This window comes from Zalophus californianus, chromosome 4 (genome assembly GCF_009762305.2).
Source record: "Zalophus californianus isolate mZalCal1 chromosome 4, mZalCal1.pri.v2, whole genome shotgun sequence".
In the NCBI taxonomy this organism is placed as follows: Eukaryota; Metazoa; Chordata; class Mammalia; order Carnivora; family Otariidae; genus Zalophus; species Zalophus californianus.
In genome coordinates, this window is record NC_045598.1 from 49,170,403 (window position 1) to 49,186,274 (window position 15,872).

Consider the following 15,872-nt stretch of genomic DNA (forward strand, 5'->3'; position numbering starts at 1 on the left):
AAGAAAATTATGAAATGAGGGTGCCTGGGTGGCTGAGATGGTTAAGCGTCTGCCTTTGGCTCAGGTCATGATCCCAGGGTCCTGGGATCGAGTCCCGCATCGGGCTCCCTGCTCCTTGGGAGCCTGCTTCTTCCTCTGCTTCTCTCTCTCTCTCTCTCTCTCTCTCTCTCCCTCTGTCTCTCATGAATAAATAAATAAAATCTTAAAAAAAAAAGAAAATTATGAAATGAGAAATTTCCAGGTAAAAGCTAATCTAATACAGGTAGTAATCACTTCTAAAGCCAGTGTGCAGGCCAAAATGCAAAAATAAAATCAGCTACATCTACAAAAATATTTTTAAAAGGGATATACAAAGTAAGAATTAAAATATGACATGGGGGGGTGGAGCAAGATGGCGGAGGAGTAGGAAACCTGGATAAGGTCTGGTCTCAGGAATTCAGCTGGATACCATTCTGAACACCTACAAACTCAACAGGAGATCAAAGAAAAGAATAGCAACAACTCTCTGAAGAGAAAAGCGACCACTTTCTGGAAGGTAGGATGTGCGGAGAAGTGAATACGAGGTGCTATTCGAGAGGATATATGGCAGGGGAGGGGGCCTCCATTGGCCGCTTCTGGCAAGTGATAGAGCTGCAGAGCAGAAAATCGGAACTTTTAGAAGTCGGCTCCGCTGAGGGACGTCGCTCCAGTGGCTAAGCGGGGGGTGGAACCCTCACAGGACAGTGTGGTCTCAGGACCCTCAGGGTCACAGAAAGACTGGGGGTGCCTGAGTGCGGCAGAGCTCCCAGGTATCGGAGCGGGGAAGCCGGCTGCAGAGACGGCGCCAAGGCGCGGGCTCTCAGCTCGGGGTTGCCATAAACTGTGATCCGCGGCCCAGTCAGGCCCCTGCTCCTCCAGCAGGGACCCAACAAGCGGCAGAGCGGGGGAGACTCCCCTTCCTCCCCTGGGAGGAGCGGTGCGGGAGCGCACCACAGGGATCTGCTGGGTTTGGAGACTCCACACGGGGTCGGGTGCCAGACATAGAAATGCTCGGTCACAGGCCTCGTGAGCACCGAGTGTGGCCGGAGACCGGGGAGAGGGGAGCGACTGACTGCTTTTCTCTGGGGGCGCACTGGGGAGTGAGGCCCTGAGTTCGGTTCCTCTGGCACGGAGATTGGGAGGCCACCATTTCACTCTCGTCTTCCAAATACGTACGGACAGTTTACAGGGAACAAAAGCTCCCGAGAGGAAACCCGAGTAGATTCCTTAGCCCAGACCTGCAAGGGCGGGGCAATTCTGCCTCCACAAAGACATTTGGGGACCATGCCACAGGCCCCTTTCCCAGAAGATCAGCACGAACAGCCAGCCAAGACCAAGTTTACCCATCAATGAGAACAGCAGAACTCCAGAGCTAGGGGAATACTGCACATAGAATTCATGGTTTTACCATGATTCTTTAGTCTTTCAAAGTTAATTTTTTTAACTGTCTTTTTTTTTTTGAATTTTTCTTTTTACCTTTTTCAACCAACATCTTATCAATTCCTTTTTTAAAGAACTTTTTTTTTTCATTTTTAGAGTCATATTCTATCCCTTCATAGTAGTTACCCTTATTTTTGGCATATATATATATATATATATATATATATATATATATATATATATAAGTTGTTCTCTCTTTAAAATTGTGAGATACAGTTTCCTCTAACAGATCAAAATATACCCTAAATCTCTAGAGTATGGCTTTGTTCTAGTCTCCTGCCTGATCACATTCTCTTTTTCTTTTTTAAACCTCCTCTTTCTTTTTTCAAACTTCTTATCTTACAAATTCCTTTTATAAAATCTTTTATAATTTTCATCTTTACAGTCATATTCCATCCCTTCATTGTATCAACCCTTATTTTTGTACATATATAAGTCTTTTCTTTCTTTAAAATTTTGAGAAGCACTTTCTTCTAACAGACCAAAATACACCGAAAATCTAGTGTGTGGCACTGATCTATGCACCACTCTGATCATATTTGATCATATTCTGGGTTTTTTTGTTTTGTTCTGTTTTTGTTTGTTTTTATCTTTTTCTTTTTCTTTTTTCTTTCTTTCCCTTTCTTTTACCCCAGCTTCAGGTCTTTTCTGATTTGTTTAGAGTTTATTTTTGGGGACGTTGTTACCCTGTAAGCATTTTGTTCTCTCATTCATCTATTCTCCTCTGGACAAAATGACAAGACGGAAAAAATCACCTCAACAAAAAGAACAAGAGGTAGTACCAACAGCCAGGGACCTACTCAATACGGACATTAGTACGATGTCAGACCTAGAGTTCAGAATCATGATTTTAAAGATCCTAGCTGGGCTTGAAAAAGGCATGGAAGTTATTAGAGAAACCCTTTCTGGAGAAATGAAAGAACTGAAAACTAACCAAGTTGAAATTCAAAAGGCTATTAATGAGGTGCAATTAAAAATGGGGGCACTAACTGCTAGGATAAATGAGGCAAAAGAGAGAATCAGTGATATAGATGACCAAATGATGGAAAACAAAGAAGCTGAGAAAAGGAGAGATAAACAACTACTGGATCACGAGGGCAGAATTCAAGAGATAAGCAATACCATAAGAAGAAACAACATTAGAATAATTGGGATCCCAGAAGAAGAAGAAAGAGAGAGGGGCAGAAAGTATATTGGAGAAAATTATAGCAGAGAACTTCCCTAATTTGGGGAAGGAAACAGGCAAAAATCCAGGAGGCACAGAGAAACCCTCCCAAAGGCAATAAAAATAGGTCAACATCCCAACATCTAATAGTAAAGCTTACAAGTCTCAGAGACAAAAAGAAAATCCTGAAAGCAGCTCAGGAGAAGAGATATGTAACCTATAATGGTAGAAATATTAGATTGGCAACAGACCTATTACAGAGACCTAGCAGGCCAGAAAGGACTGGCATAATATACTCAGAGCACTAAATGAGAAAAATATGCAGCCAAGGATACTATATCCAGCTAGGCTCTCATTGAAAATAGGAGGAGAGATAAAGAGCTTGCAGGACAAACAAAAACTTAAGGAATTTGAAAACACGAAACCAGCCCTACAAGAAATATTGAGGGGGTCCTCTAAGCAAAGAGAGAGCCTAAAAGCAACATAGGCCAGAAAGGAACACAGACAATATACAGTAAGAGTCACCTTACAGGCATTACAGTGTCACTAAATTCATATCTTTCAATAGTTACCCTGAATGTAAATGGGCTAAATGCTCCAATCAAAAGACACAGGCTATCAGATTGGATTAAAAAACAAAACCCATTGATATGCTGTCTGCAAGAGACTCATTTTAGACCCAAAGACACCCTCACTTTGAAAGTGAGGGGGTGGAAAACCATTTACCATGCTAATGGACACCAAAAGAAAGCTGGGGTGGCAATTCTTATATCAGACAAATTAGATTTTAAAACAAAGAGTGTAATAAGAGATGAAGAAGGACACCATATCTTACTTAAAGGGTCTATCCAACAAGAAGATCTAACAATTGTAAATATTACTCTAACATGGGAGCAGCCAATATTAAAGGCAATAAATAACAAAAGCAAAGAAACACACTGAAAACAATACAATATAGTGGGGGACTTTAACACCCCCCTCACTGAAATGGACAGATCATCTAAGGAAAAGATCAACAAGGAAATAAAGACTTTAAATGACACACTGGACCAAATGGACTTCACAGACATATTCAGAACATTCCATCCCAAAGCAACGGAATACACATTCTTCTCTAGTGCCCATGGAACATTCTCCAGAATTGATCACATCCTAGCTCACAAATCAGGTCTCAAGCGGTACCAAAAGATTGGGATCATTCCCTGCATATTTTCAGACCACAATGCTTTGAAACTAGAACTCAATCACAAGAGGAAAGGTGGAAAGAACTCAAATACATGGAGGCTAAAGAGCATCCTACTAAAGAATGAATGGGTCAACCAGGAAATTAAAGAAGAATTAAAAAAATTCATGGAAACCAATGAAAATGAAAACACAACTGTTCAAAATCTTTGGGATACAGCAAAGGCAGTCCTAAGAGAAAAGTATATAGCAATACAGGCCTTTCTCAAGAAACAAGAAAGGTCTCAAATATACAACCTAACCCTACACCTAAAGGAGCTAGAGAAAAAACAGCAAATAAAGCCTAAACCCAGCAGAAGAAGAGACATAATAAAGATCAGAGCAGAAATCAATGAAATAGAAACCAAAAGAACAGTAGAACAGATCAACAAAACTAGGAGCTGGTTCTTTGAAAGAATTAACAAGATTGATAAACCCCTGGCCAGACTTATCAAAAAGAAAAATGACCCCAATCAACAAAATCATGACTGAAAGAGGAGAGATCACAACCAACACCAAAGAAATACAAACAATTATAAGAACATATTAGGAGCAACTCTATGCCAGCAAATTAGATAACCTGGAAGAAATGGAAGCATTCCTACAGATGTATCAACTACCAAAACTGAACCAGGAAGAAATAGAAAACCTGAACAGACCTATAACCACTAAGGAAATTGAAGCAGTCATCAAAATTCTCCCAACAAAAAAAAGGGCCAGATGGCTTCCCAGGGGAATTCTATCAGACATTTAAGGAAGAATTAATACCCATTCTTCTGAAACCGTCCCAAAAAATAGAAATGGAAGGAAAACTTCCAAACTCATTTCATGAGGCCACCATTACCTTGATCCCAAAACCAGACAAAGACCCCATCAAAAAGGAGAATTACAAACCAATATCCTTGATGAACATGGATGCAAAAATTCTCACCAAAATACAAGCCAATAGGATCCAACAGTACATTAAAAGGATTATTCACCATGACCAAGTGGGATTTATCCCTGGGCTGCAAGTTTGGTTCAACAACCACAAATCAACATGATACAATACATTAACAAAAGAAACAACAAGAATCATATGATCCTCTCAATAGATGCAGAAAAAGCATTTGACAAAGTACAGCATCCTTTCCTGATCAAATCTCTTCAGAGTATAAGGATAGAGGGTACATAGGTCAATATCATAAAAGCCATCTATGAAAAACGTACAGCGAATATCATTCTCAATGGGGAAAACTGAGGGCTTTGCCCCTAAGGTCAGGAACACAGCAGGGATGTCCACTATCACCACTGCTATTCAACAGTGTATTAGAAGTCCTAGCCACAGCAATCAGACCACAAAAAGAAATCAAAGGCATCCAAATCGGCAAAGAAGTCAAATTCTCACTGTTGGCAGATGATATGATACTTTATGTGGAAAACCCAAAGGACTCCACCCCAAAACTGCTAGAACTCATACAGGAATTCAGTACAGTGGCTGGATAGAAAATTAATGTACAGAAATCAGGGGCATTCTTATACACCAACAACAAGACAGAAGAAAGAGAAATTAAGGAGTTGATCCCATTTACAATTGCACCCAAAACCATAAGATACCTAGGAATAAATTTAACCAAAGAGGCAAAGGATCTGTACTCAGAAAACTATAAAATACTCAGGAAAGAAATTGAGGAAGACACAAAGAAATGGAAAAACGTTCCATGCTCATAGATTGGAAGAACAAATACTGTGAAGATGTCAATGCTACCTAGAGCAATCTACACATTCAATGCAATCCCCATCAAAATACCATCTGCTTTGTTCAAAGAAATGGAACAAATTATCCTAAAATTTGTATGGAACCAGAAAAGAACTCGAATAGCCAGAGGGATGTTGAAAAGGAAAAGCAAACCTGGCAGCATCACAATTCCGGACATCCAGCTCTATTACAAAGCTGTCATCAAGACAGTATGGTACTGGCACAAAAACAGACACATTGATCAATGGAACAGAATAGAGAGCCCAGAAATGGACCCTCAACTGTAGGGTCAACTCATCTTTGACAAAGCAGGAAAGAATGTCCAATGAAAAAAAGACAGTCTCTTCAGCAAATGATGTTGGGAAACTTGGACAGCCACATGCAGAACAATGACACTGGACCATTTCCTTACACCACACACAAAAATAGACTCCAAATGGTTGAAAGACCTCAATGTGAGACAGGAGTCCATCAAAATCCTAAAGGAGAACACAGGCAGCAACCTCTTCGACCTCAGCCGCAGCAACTTCTTCCTAGAAACATCACCAAAGGCAAGGGAAGCAAGGGCAAAAATGAATTATTGGGACTTCATCAAGATAAAAAGCTTCTGCATAGCAAAAGAAACAGTCAGTAAAACCAAAAGACAACCGACAGAATGGAAGAAGACATTTGCCAATGACATATCAGATATAGGGCTAGTATCCAAAATCTATAAAGAAATTCTTAAACTCAACACTGAAAGAACAAATGATCCAATCAAGAAATGGGCAGAAGTCATGAACAGACATTTCTCCAAAGAAGACATCCAAATGTCCAACAGACACATGAAAAAGTGCTCAACATCACTCGGCATCAGGGAAATCCAAATCAAAACCTCAATGACATACCACCTCACACCAGTCAGAACGGCTAAAATTAACAAGTCAGGAAATGACAGATGTTGGCAGAGATGTGGAGAAAGGGGAACCCTCCTACACTGTTGGTGGAAATGCAAGCTGGTGCAACCACTCTGGAAAACAGTATGGAGGTTCCTCAAAAAGTTGAAAACAGAGCTTCCGTACTACCCAGCAATTGCACTACTGGGTATTTACCACAAAGATACAAATGTAGGGATCTGAAGGGGTACGTGCACCCTGATGTTTATAGCAGCAATGTCCACAATAGCCAAACTGTGGAAAGAGCTAAGACGTCCATCGACAGATGAATGGATAAAGAAGATGTGGTGTATATATATATACAATGGAATATTATGCAGCCATCAAAAGGAATGAGATCTTGCATTTGCAATGACGTAGATGGAACTGGAGGGTGTCATACTGAGCGAAATAAGTCAATCAGAGAAAGACGTATCATATGACCTCACTGATATGAGGAATTCTTAATCTCAGGAAACAAAGTGAGGGTTCCTGGAGTGGTGGTGGGTGGGAGGGATGGGGTGGCTGAGTGATAGATATTGGGGAGGGTATGTGCTATGGTGAGCGCTGTGAATTGTGCAAGACTGTTGAATCACAGATCTGTACTTCTGAAACAAATAATGCAATATATGTTAAGAAAAAGAAAAACAAAGAAGATAGCAGGAGGGAAAGAATGAAGCAGGGGAAGTCGGAGAGGAGATGAACCATGAGAGATGATGGACTCTGAAAAATAAACTGAGGGTTCTAGATGGGAGGGGGGTGGGAGGATGTGTTAGCCTGGTGATGGGTATTAAAGAGGGCACGTTCTGCATGGAGCACTGGGTGTTATGCACAAACAATGAATCATGGAACACTGCATCAAAAACTAATGATGTAATGTATGGTGATTAACATAAAAATAAAAAGTTTAAAAATATGACATCATATAAGTAAAACAGAGGGTTAGTAAAAATTTTGTGCTTTTAGAATGTGTTCAAACTGAAATGACCATCATTTTAATAAGTACTGTCATACACATAGGATATTATATATGAACCTGATGGTAACCACAGATCAAAAATATATTACAGGAGAGGGGGGCGGAGCAAGATGGCGGAGGAGTAGGAGACCTAGATTTTGTCTGGTCTCAGGAATTCAGCTGAATAGGGATCAAACCATTCTGAACACCTACGAACTCAACAGGAGATCGAACAGGAGAGTAGCAACAACTCTCTGAACAGAGAAGCGACCACTTACTGGAAGGTAGGACGTGCGGAGAAGTGAATCCGAGGCGATATTCGGGAGGATAGACGGCGGGGGAGGGGCCTCCGCCGGCCGCTTCTGGCAAGTGCTAGAGCCGCGGAGCACAAAATCGGACCTTTTAAAAGTTGGCTCGGCGGAGGGACGTCGCTGCAGTGGCTAAGCGGGGGGTGGAATCCTCCCGGGACAGTGTGGTCTCAGGACCCTTGGGGTCACAGAGAGACCGGGGGTGCCTGAGTGCGGCAGAGCTCCCAGGTGTCGGGGCGGGGAAGCCGGCTGCAGATACGGAGCAGAGTCGCGGGCTCTCAGCTCGGGGTTGCCATAAACTGTGATCTGCGGCCCAGTCGGGGCACGGCTCCCCCAGCAAGGACCCAACAAGCAGCAGATCCGGGGAGACTCCCCTTCCTTCCCGGGGAGGAGCGGTGCGGGAACACACTGCAGGGATCTGCTGGGTTTGGAGACTCCGAGCGGGGTCGGGTGCCAGAGATAGCAACGCTCGATCACAGGCCGGGTGAGCACGGAGTTCGGCCAGAGACCGGGGACACGGGAGTGACTGCTTTTCTCTGGGGGCGCACTGAGGAGTGGGGCCCGAGTTCTCGGCTCCTCCGGGCGGAGACTAGGAGGCCGCCATTTTCGCCCTGGTCCTCCAAAGCTGTACCGAGAGCTTGCAGGGAACAAAAGCTCCTGAGAGCAAACTGGAGCAGCTTCCTTAGCCCGGACCGACAAGGGCGGGGCAATTCCGCCTCCGGCAAAGACATTTGGAAACCACAGCAACAGGCCCCTCCCCCAGAAGATCAACACAAACAGCCAGCAAGCCAAGACCAAGTTGATCGATCAAGGAGAATAGGAGAACTCCAGCGCTAGGGGAATACTGCACATAGATTCATGGCTTTTTTTTTTTTTTTTTTTTTTTACCATGATTCATTATTTCATCAAAGTTAATTTTTGTTGACTTTTTCTTATTTTTCTTTTTCCCTTTTTCAGCCAACATCTTATAAATCCCTTTTTTAAAAAAAAAAAAAACATTTTTTTTTTCATTTTTAGAGTCATATTTTATCCCTTCATAGTAGTTATCCTTGTTTTTGGCATATATATATAAGTTGTTCTCTCTTTAAAATTTTGAGGTAAAGTTTCTTCTAACAGATCAAAATATACCCTAAACCACTAGTGTATGGCTTTGTTCTAGTCTCCTGCCTGATCACATTCTCTCCCTTTTTCCTTTTTTTTTTTTTCCTTAAATCTTCTTTCTTTTTTCAAACATCTTACCAAGTCCTTTTATAAAATCTTTTATAATTTTCATCTTTACAGTCATCTTCCATCCCTTCATTGTATCAACCCTTATTTTGTACATATATGTCTTTCTTCCTTTAAAATTTTAGGAGGCACTTTTTTCTAACAGACCAAAATACGCCCAAAATCTAGTGTGTGGCACTGATCTATGCTCTAGCCTGATCATATTTGATCATATTCTGCCTTTTTTGAATTGTTTTGTTTTTGTTTTTATCTTTTTTTTCTTTTTTTTTTTTCTTTTTCTTTCTTTTTTCTTTCTTTCCCTTTCTTTTCCCCTGGTTTCAGGTCTTTTCTGATTTGTATACAGTATATTTGCTGGGGACGTTGTAAACCTGTTAGCCTTTTGTTCTCTCATTCATCTATTCTCCTCTGGACAAAATGACAAGACGAAAGAAATCACCTCAGCAAAAAGAACAAGAGGTAGTACCGTCAGCCAGGGACCTACTCAATACGGACATTAGTACGGTGTCGGACCTAGAGTTCAGAATCATGACTTTAAAGATACTAGCTGGGCTTGAAAAAAGCGTGGAAGTTATTAGAGAAACCCTTTCTGGAGAAATAAAAGAACTAAAATCTAACCAAATCGAAATCAAAAAGGCTATTGATGAGGTGCAATCAAAAATGGGGGCAGTAAATGCTAGGATAAATGAGGCAGAAGAGAGAATCAGCGATATAGAAGACCAAATGATGGAAAATAAAGAGGCTGAGAAAAAGAGAGAGAAACAACTACAGGATCACGAGGGCAGAATTCGAGAGATAAGTGATATGATAAGACAAAACAACATTAGAATAATTGGGATCCCAGAAGAAGAAGAGAGAGAGAGAGGGGCAGAAGGTATATTGGAGCAAATTATAGCAGAGAACTTCCCTAATGTGAGGAAGGAAACAGGCATTAAAATCCAGGAGGCACAGAGAACCCCTCTCAAAATCAATAATACTAGGTCAACACTCCGACATCTAATAGTAGAACTTACGAGTCTCAGAGACAAAGAGAAAATCCTGAAAGCAGCTCGGGAGAAGAGATATGTAACCTACAATTGTAGAAACATTAGATTGGCAACAGACCTATCCACAGAGACCTGGCAGGCCAGAAAGGACTGGCAAGATATCTTCAGAGCACTAAACGAGAAAAATATGCAGCCAAGAATACTATATCCAGCTAGGCTATCATTGAAAATAGAAGGAGAGATCAAAAGCTTCCAGAACAAACAAAAACTAAAGGAATTTGCAAACACGAAACCAGCCCTCCAAGAAATATTGAGAGGGGTCCTCTAAGCAAAGAGAGAACCTAAAAGCAGCAAAGAGCAGAAACGAACACAGACAACAGACAGTTAACAGTCACCTTACAGGTAATACAATGGCACTAAATTCATACCTTTCAATAGTTACCCTGAATGTAAATGGGCTGAATGCCCCAATCAAAAGACACAGGCTATCAGATTGGATTAAAAAACAAGACCCATCAATATGCTGTCTGCAAGAGACTCATTTTAGACCCAAAGACACCCCCAGATTGAAAGTGAGGGGGTGGAAAACCATTTACCATGCTAATGGACACCAAAAGAAAGCTGGGGTGGCAATCCTTATATCACACAAACTAGATTTTAAAACAAAGACTGTAATAAGAGATGAGGAAGGACACTATATCCTACTTAAAGGGTCTATCCAACAAGAAGATCTAACAATTGTAAATATCTATGCCCCGAACATGGGAGCAGCCAATTATATAAGGCAATTAATAACAAAAGCAAAGAAACACATTGACAACAATACAATAATAGTGGGGGACTTTAACACCCCCCTGACTGAAATGGACAGATCATCTAAGCAAAAGATCAACAAGGAAATAAAGACGTTAAATGACACACTGGACCAAATGGACTTCACAGACATATTCAGAACATTCCATCCCAAAGCAACGGAATACACATTCTTCTCTAGTGCCCATGGAACATTCTCCAGAATTGATCACATCCTAGGTCACAAATCAGGTCTCAATCGGTACCAAAAGATTGGGATCATTCCCTGCATATTTTCAGACCACAATGCTTGGAAACTAGAATTCAACCACAAGAGGAAAGTCGGAAAGAACTCAAATACATGGAGGCTAAAGAGCATCCTACTAAAGAATGAATGGGTCAACCAAGAAATTAAAGAAGAATTAAAAAAATTCATGGAAACCAATGAAAATGAAAACACAACTGTTCAAAATCTTTGGGATACAGCAAAGGCAGTCCTGAGAGGAAAGTATATAGCAATACAAGCCTTTCTCAAGAAACAAGAAAGGTCTCAAATACACAACCTAACCCTACACCTAAAGGAGCTGGAGAAAGAACAGCAAATAAAGCCTAAACCCAGCAGGAGAAGAGAAATCCTAAAGATCAGAGCAGAAATCAATGAACTAGAAACCAAAAGAACAGTAGAACAGATCAACGAAACTAGGAGCTGGTTCTTTGAAAGAATTAACAAGATTGATAAACCCCTGGCCAGACTGATCAAAAAGAAAAGAGAAATGACCCAAATCAACAAAATCATGAATGAAAGAGGAGAGATCACAACCAACACCAAAGAAATACAAACAATTATAAGAACATATTAGGAGCAACTCTATGCCAGCAAATTAGATAACCTGGAAGAAATGGGTGCATTCCTAGAGATGTATCAACTACCAAAATTGAACCAGGAAGAAATAGAAAACCTGAACAGACCTATAACCACTAAGGAAATCGAAACAGTCATCAAAAATCTCCCAAGAAACAAAAGCCCAGGGCCAGATGGCTTCCCATGGGAATTCTATCAGACATTTCAAGAAGAATTAATACCTATTCTCCTGAAACTGTTCCAAAAAATAGAAATGGAAGGGAAACTTCCAAACTCATTTTATGAGGCCAGCATTACCTTGATCCCAAAACCAGACAAAGACCCCATCAAAAAAGAGAATTACAGACCAATATCCTTGATGAACATGGATGCAAAAATTCTCACCAAAATACTAGCCAATAGGATCCAACAGTACATTAAAAGGATTATTCACCACGACCAAGTGGGATTTATTCCTGGGCTGCAAGGCTGGTTCAACATCCGCAAATCAATCAACGTGATACAATACATTAACAAAAGAAAGAACAAGAATCATATGATCCTCTCAATAGATGCAGAAAAAGCATTTGACAAAGTACAACATCCTTTCTTGATCAAAACTCTTCAGAGTATAGGGATAGAGGGTACATACCTCAATATCATAAAAGCCATCTACGAAAAACCTACAGCGAATATCATTCTCAATGGGGAAAGGCTGAGAGCTTTTCCCCTAAGGTCAGGAATGCGGCAGGGATGTCCACTCTCACCACTGCTATTCAACATAGTATTAGAAGTCCTAGCCACAGCAATCAGACAACAAAAAGAAATCAAAGGCATCCAAATCGGCAAAGAGGAAGTCAAACTCTCACTCTTTGCAGATGATATGATACTGTATGTGGAAAACCCAAAAGACTCCACCCCAAAACTGCCAGAACTCATACAGGAATTCAGTAAAGTAGCAGGATATAAAATCAATGCACAGAAATCAGTGGCATTCCTATACACCAACAACAAGACAGAAGAGAGACAAATCAAGGAGTCTATCCCATTTACAATTGCACCCAAAACCATTAGATACCTAGGAATAAATCTAACCAAAGAGGCAAAGGATCTGTACTCAGAAAACTATAAAATACTCAGGAAAGAAATTGAAGAAGACACAAAGAAATGGAAAAACGTTCCATGCTCATGGATTGGGAGAATCAACATTGTGAAGATGTCAATGCTACCTAGAGCAATCTACACATTCAATGCAATCCCCATCAAAATACCATCCACTTTTTTCAAAGAAATGGAACAAATAATCCTAAAATTTGTATGGAACCAGAAGAGACCCAGAATAGCCAGAGGAGTACTGAAAAAGAAAAGCAAAGCTGGCGGCATCACAATTCCGGACTTCCAGCTCTATTATAAAGCTGTCATCATCAAGACAGTATGGTACTGGCACAAAAACAGACACATAGATCAATGGAACAGAATTGAGAGCCCAGAAATGGACCCTCAACTCTATGGTCAACTTATTTTTGACAAAGCAGGAAAGAATGTCCAATGGCAAAAAGACAGTCTCTTCAACAAATGGTGTTGGGAAAATTGGACAGCCACATGCAGAGGAATGAAACTGGACCATTTCCTTACACCACACACAAAAATAGACTCCAAATGTTTGAAAGACTTAAACGTGAGACAGGAGTCCATCCAAATCCTAAAGGAGAACACAGGTAGCAACCTTTTCGACCTTAGCCGCAGCAACTTCTTCCTAGAAACATCGCCAAAGGCACGGGAAGCCAGGGCAAAAATGAACTATTGGGATTTCATCAAGATAAAAAGCTTCTGCACAGCAAAAGAAACAGTCCACAAAACCAAAAGACAACCGACAGAATGGGAGAAAATATTTGCAAATGACATATCAGATAAAGGGCTAGTATCCAAAATCTATAAAGAACTTATCAAACTCAACACTCAAAGAACAAATAATCCAATCAAGAAATGGGCAGAAGACATGAACAGACATTTCTCCAAAGAAGACATCCAAATGGCCAACAGGCACATGAAAAAGTGCTCAACATCGCTTGGCATCAGGGAAATCCAAATCAAAACCTCAATGAGATACCACCTCACACCCGTCAGAATGGCTAAAATTAACAAGTCAGGGAACGACAGATGTTGGCGGGGATGTGGAGAAAGGGGAACCCTCCTACACTGTTGGTTAGAATGCAAGCTGGTGCAACCCCTCTGGAAAACAGTATGGAGGTTCCTCAAACAGTTGAAATTAGAGCTACCGTTCGATCCAGCAATTGCACTACTGGGTATTTACCACAAAGATACAAATGTAGGGACCCGAAGGGCTACGTGTACCCCAATGTTTATAGCAGCAATGTCCACCATAGCCAAACTGTGGAAAGAGCCAAGATGCCCATCGACAGATGAATGGATAAAGAAGGGTGGTATATATACACAATGGAATATTATGCAGCCATCAAAAGGAATGAGATCTTGCCATTTGCAACGACGTGGATGGAACTGGAGGGTGTTATGCTGAGTGAAATAAGTCAATCAGAGAAAGACATGTATCACATGACCTCACTGATATGAGGAATTCTTAATCTCAGGAAAGAAACTGAGTGTTACTGGAGTGGTTGGGGGTGGGAGGGATGGGGTGGCTGGGTGATAGATATTGGGGAGGGTATGTGCTACGGTGAGCACTGTGAATTGTGCAAGACTGTTGAATCACAGATCTGTACTTCTGAAACAAATAATGCAACATATTTTAAGAAAAAAGAAAAAGAAGAAGATAACAGGAGAGGAAGAAAAGGGGAGTATGTCAGAGGGGGAGACGAACCATGAGAGATGATGGACTCTGAAAAACAAACTGAGGGTTCTAGAGGGGAGAGGGTAGGGGGATGGGTTAGCCTGGTGATGGGTATTGAGGAGGGCACGTTCTGCATGGAGCACTGGGTGTTATGAACAAACAATGAATCATGGAACACTGCACCAAAAACTAATGATGTAATATATGGTGATTAACATAACAATAAAAAAAACTACGAAGTCATTCTCTGCAAAAAAAAAAAAATATATATTACAGAAGGAACCAAGATGCCCTTCAACAGATGAATGGATAAAGAAGATGTGGTTCATATATACAACGGAATATTACTCTGCCATCAGAAGGATGAACACCCACCATTTACATCGACATGGGTGGAACTAGAAGGGATTTTGCTAAGTGAAATAAGTCAAGCAGAGAATGTCAATCATTATATGGTTTCATTCATATGTGGAACATAAGAAATAGCAGAGAAGACAGTAGGGGAAGGGAGGGAAAACTGAAGGGGAAGAAATCAGCGAGGGAGACAAACCATGAGAGTCTCTTGACTCTGGGAAAAAGACTTAGGGTTGCAGAAGGAGAGGTGGGTGGGGGGATGGGTAACTGGGTGATCGGTATTAAGGAGGGCATGTGTTGTGATGAGCACTGGATGTTATTTGCAACTAATGAATCATTGAACACTACATCAAAAACTAATGATGTACTATATGTTGGCTAACTAAACCTAATTAAAAATCATATGTATATGTACATATAAATATATATATATATTTTGTGTAATATGTACACAAAAAATAAAGAGAAAGAAAGCCAAGCATAACACCAAGGAAAGCCATCAAACCACAAGGGAAGAGAGCAAGAGAAAAAGGAACACAGAAGAACTACAAAAACAACCAGAAAACATGAACAAAATGGCAGTAAGTACAAACCTATTAATAATTACTTTAAATGTAAATGGACTAAGTGTTCCAATCAAAAGAAATAGGGTGATGGAATGGAAAAAAAAAAAAACACAAGACCCATCTATATGCTACCTACAAGAAATTCACTTCAGACCTATAGACACAAGTGGACTACAAGTGAAGGGATGGAAAAATATATTCAATGCAAATAGAAGCAACAACAACAACAAAAATCTTGGATAGCAACTTACATCAGACAAAACAGACTTTAAAACAAAGACTGTAGCAAGAGACAAAGGCATTACATAATGATAAAGGCATCAATATAATGAGGATATAACAATTGTTAATATTATTGCACCCAACATAGGAGTACCTAAATATATAAAGTAAATATCAATAGACATAAAGCAAGAAATTGACAGTAATACAGTAATAGGGATTTTAACACTCTACTTACATCAATGGATAAATCATCCAGATTTTCAACAAGGAAACAGTGGCTTTGAATGACAGACCAGATGGCCCTAACAGATAT